At 46.8% G+C, this 4199-nt stretch overlaps 1 pseudogene; it reads left to right on the forward strand.

Moving 5' to 3' along the window:
* Positions 1-2630: 2630 nt before the first annotated feature.
* On the forward strand, positions 2631-3744 carry LOC114688231 (annotated as a pseudogene).
* The last annotated feature ends 455 nt before the right edge of the window (positions 3745-4199 follow it).

The raw sequence follows: 4199 nt of genomic DNA on the forward strand, positions 1-4199 counted from the left end.
TCCACCATTCTGTGATGTGAAAAATCGTCTGTCTCTATATAACTGGGGGAGGGGAGTCTAGGAACTACGGCATATTTATACCTGTAGTCACGCCGTGTGAGAGGCCGAAGCAGAAGGATTGTGGTGAATGGTGTGGTGAACCTGTGATACATAATGAGATCTCAAAAAGAGTTGAGGGAAAACTGATTTCTCCTCGTCTACTGATCACTCACAGCCATTCTCCTGCCATACTTGCTCACAAAGTATCTTTCTTGCTTATTTTTTCCCCCTCAACTTTTTTTTTTTTTTTTGGTTTTTCAAGACAGGGTTTCTCTGTGTAGCTTTGCGCCTTTCCTGGAGCTCACTTGGCTGGCCTCGAACTCACAGAGATCCACCTGGCTCTGCCTCCCGAGTGCTGGGATTAAAGGCGTGCACCACCAACGCCTGGCCCCCCTCAACTTTTTAACTTGTTTTTATATCTTAACCAAAGCTTCTCCTCCCTCCCCTCTTCTCAGCCCCCCTCCCCCATTTCCCCCACCTTATCTACTCCTCTACTGTTTCTCTTCAGATACAGGTGGGTATCCCAAAATATACAGCTTGCTTGTTTTTTTTCAAGTAGAGCCTAGCACATGCTTGTGATTGGGATCTGGACATAGGTTTGTGGGTTGGGAAGCCAGGGCTTTTGACCGCTGAGATTGGAGTAAACTTTGGAATGATTGTCAGTGTTCAGAGTTTAGAAGAGCCGGACGTAGTTGTTGTTTTTACGCTTTGGCTCTTTGGGGGCCTGCCACCCAGCTTCCAAATAAATACACAGGGAGTCTTATGCTTACTTATGAATGTCCAACCTTAGGCTGGCTTCTTTCTAGCCAGCTTTTCTTAAATTATCCTCTGGGCTTTTACCTTTTGCTATTTCTGTATACCTTTCTTTATGTCTTACTCTGTTGCTTGCTGTGTTACCTGGGTGGCTGGCCCCCCGGAGTCCTCCTCTTGCCCCTTCCTTGATCTTTCTTCCCAGATTTCTCCTCCTGTTTATTCTCTCTGCCTGCCAGCCATGCCTATCCTTTCTCATGCCTTGCTATTGTCCGTTCAGCTATCTGGTGTGTTTTAGACAGGCACAGCATCACAGAGTTAAGCAAATGCAACATAAAAGCGTACAACACATCATTGCATCGTTAAAACAAATGTTCCCCAGCATAAACAAATGTAACACATCTAAAATAATATTCCCCAACAGTTAGGAAGGAAGCTTAAAGTGGTAGAAAGGGGCACTGCTGGCCAACCTGCAGGACTGTGGGATTCATCTTCATTTGTAAGGCTAGCTCTTTCCTGAGCTTGGGGTTTGGATATGGGTTCTCATCGTAGAACCTCTTCAGTGTTTCCAGTTGTTTCGCGTGAATATAGTTCGTCTCCTATGTAGATCGCTCTGGGCCTCATCTTGGAAAGACAGAAAGACAAGACAAGAGTAGACTTTTGGGGCTGCTCGTGGCACCTAGGCTCTCACTCCTCCCGCCCACCCGCCTGCCTGCAGCGCCAGCTCCGTGCATCGGCCGCCAGGGTGCAGCGCAGCCAGGGAGCTGCAGGCACAGTGCACGCTCTGCGCCGACGGATCCGGACTGGAGCCGCGATGCCAGTCAGCTCCAGGCAGTCGGGTCACGAGGCGGGCTCGGCCCTGCTCTCGCTGCAGCAGGAAGACCAGGAGAATGTGAACCCCGAGAAGGTGGCGCCAGCCCAGCAGCCTCGGGCACACTCGCCCTGAAGGCTGGGAATGCGTGGGGGAAACTCGCCGCAGCAGAGACTCAAGAACCTCCTTTTTTTTTTTTTTTTTTCAGACAGGGTTTCTCTGTGTAGCTTTGCTCCTTTCTGGAGCTCATTGGTAGCCAGGCTGCCTCGAACTCACAGAGATCCACCTGGCTCTGCCTCCGAGTGCTGGGATTAAAGGCGTGCGCCACCAACGCCGGGCTCAAGACCCTCTTAAGAGTTGCCCCTCTTGACCTGCTGAGGTCCCAGGCAACCTAAGTCAGAAGCTCATTTTTTAGTAAAAGGGGGACCTGTAGGGTCCTGGCCCCTGTTTTGGGTAACTGTTGCCTTGCTTGCTGACCTTGACCTTGATATCCTCCCTATGCTGATTCCCTGCAGGGTTCCACCCTCCTGAATGCTTAAAGGAAGTTCCTTGTCTGTGTATCCTACATAATGGGCATTAACAGCTTAGATGCAAGATGGCAGCGAACTTCTGCCCTCCTGGGTTCTCCCATTGTGCTGTAAGCCTGTATGTAAGACCTCTTCCCTCCTTCAATAAACAGCCTTCGGCATTAAAAAAAAAAAGAGTTGCACCTCTTAAGGACCTTTTTATAAACTGCACGTGTCGCTGTTGGTCCTTCTTGGATTACTATTCATGTGAATTAAGCAGAAGAGACCCAGAAGAGGCCACCTGAGCATAAAGAAACACAGTGTGGGCCAGGACGGTGGTGGCGCACGCCCTTAATCCCAGCACTTGGGAGGCAGAGCCAGGCGGATCTCTGAGAGTTTGAGGCCAGCCTGGGCTACAGAGTGAGATCCAGGAAAGGTGCAAAGCTACACAGAGAAACCCTGTCTCAAAAAACCAAAAGAATGAATGAATAAATAAATAAATAAAAAAGAAACACAGTGTGAATATGCCCTGGCTTTCAATGCAGCGGTCTCTTTACCCGGAGCAAGAAAACTACTGGTACCTCTTGATTATCCAATGGATGGCAGTTTTGAATCACCACATACTATGGATATGTCTATTGTCTTAGAAGACAAAAAGCTGGGGTTGGGGATTTAGCTCAGTGGTAGAATACTTGCCTAGCAAGCGCAAGGTCCTGGGTTCCGGCCTCAGCTCTGAAAAAAAAAAGAAAAAAAAAGGCCTGACTATTGTGAAGATATTCACACATACCTTAGGGAAATGCAGCAGGTTAAGTGTAACCCTAAAGTGGGTTAAATGAAGAAGCAGCCAGACATCACTAACAGTCTGCGGGCCATCCTTGTGGACTGGCTAGTTGAAGTAGGAGAAGACTATAAATTACAGAATGAGACCTTGCATTGGGCTGTGAACTACATTGATCGGTTCCTCTCTTCCATGTCTGTGCTGAGAGGGAAGCTTCAGCTTGTGGGCACGGCTGCTATGCTGCTAGCTTCAAAGTTTGAAGAAATAATACCCCTAGAAGTAGCAGTTTGTGTATATTACAGATGGTACCTATTCCAAGAAGCAGGTTCTGAGAATGGAGCACCTAGTGCTGAAAGTCCTTGCTTTTGACTTAGCTGCGCCAACAATAGATCAGTTTCTTACCCAAACTTCTGAACCAGCAGCCTGCAAACTGCAAAGTTGAAAGCTTAGCAATGTTTTTGGGAGACTTCAGTTTGATAGATGCTGACCCATACTGAAAGAATTTGCCGTCACTTATTGCTGGAGCTGCCTTTCATTTAGCACTCTCTACAGTCACAGGACAAAGCTGGCCTGAGTCATTGGTACAAAAGGCTGGATACACCCTGGAAAGTCTTAAGCCTTGTCTCATGGACTTCCCTTTCGCCAGACCTACCTCGGAGCACCACAGTCATGCCCAACAGTTAATAAGGGGAAAGTACAAACATTCAAAATATCATGGTGTTTCTCTTCTCAACCCACCAGAAACAAAGTGTAAGAATGAAAGACTACCTTTGCTTAAAATGGGAGTCATTCGGAGCTCACACTGTAGTTTTTATCTTTATCTTTTATTTGGCAATCATTTGAGAATGCAGATGGTATAGCCACGGGTAAATTATGTATCATTCTTTTTAAGTTTTAATTTTTATTTTTGTACATTGTCTATCTTAGATATTTGCTAATTTTAATTGGTTTTGTTAACATTGGTGCTGCCAACTGTCAGGATAAGAATAAATTGGTTTGGGAATCTTTGCAAGTCAAAGTTAATTTGAGATAAAAAAAAAAAAGACTGGGCTGGAGAGATGGCTCAGAGGTTAAGAGCACTGGTTGTTCTTCCAGAGGTCCTGAGGTTTTTTTTTGGTTGTTGTTGTTGTTGTTTTTGTTTTTCCAGACAGGGTTTCTCTGTGTAATTTTGGTGACTGTCCTGGATCTCGCTCTGTGGACCAGGCTGACCTCGAACTCACAGAGATCCACCTGGCTCTGCCTCCCGAGTGCTGGGATTAAAGGTGTGTGCCACCACTGCCCGGTGGTCCTGAGTTTAATTACCAGCAACCACATG

The sequence above is a fragment of the Peromyscus leucopus genome, chromosome 1, assembly GCF_004664715.2.
Source record: "Peromyscus leucopus breed LL Stock chromosome 1, UCI_PerLeu_2.1, whole genome shotgun sequence".
Lineage (NCBI taxonomy): Eukaryota > Metazoa > Chordata > Mammalia > Rodentia > Cricetidae > Peromyscus > Peromyscus leucopus.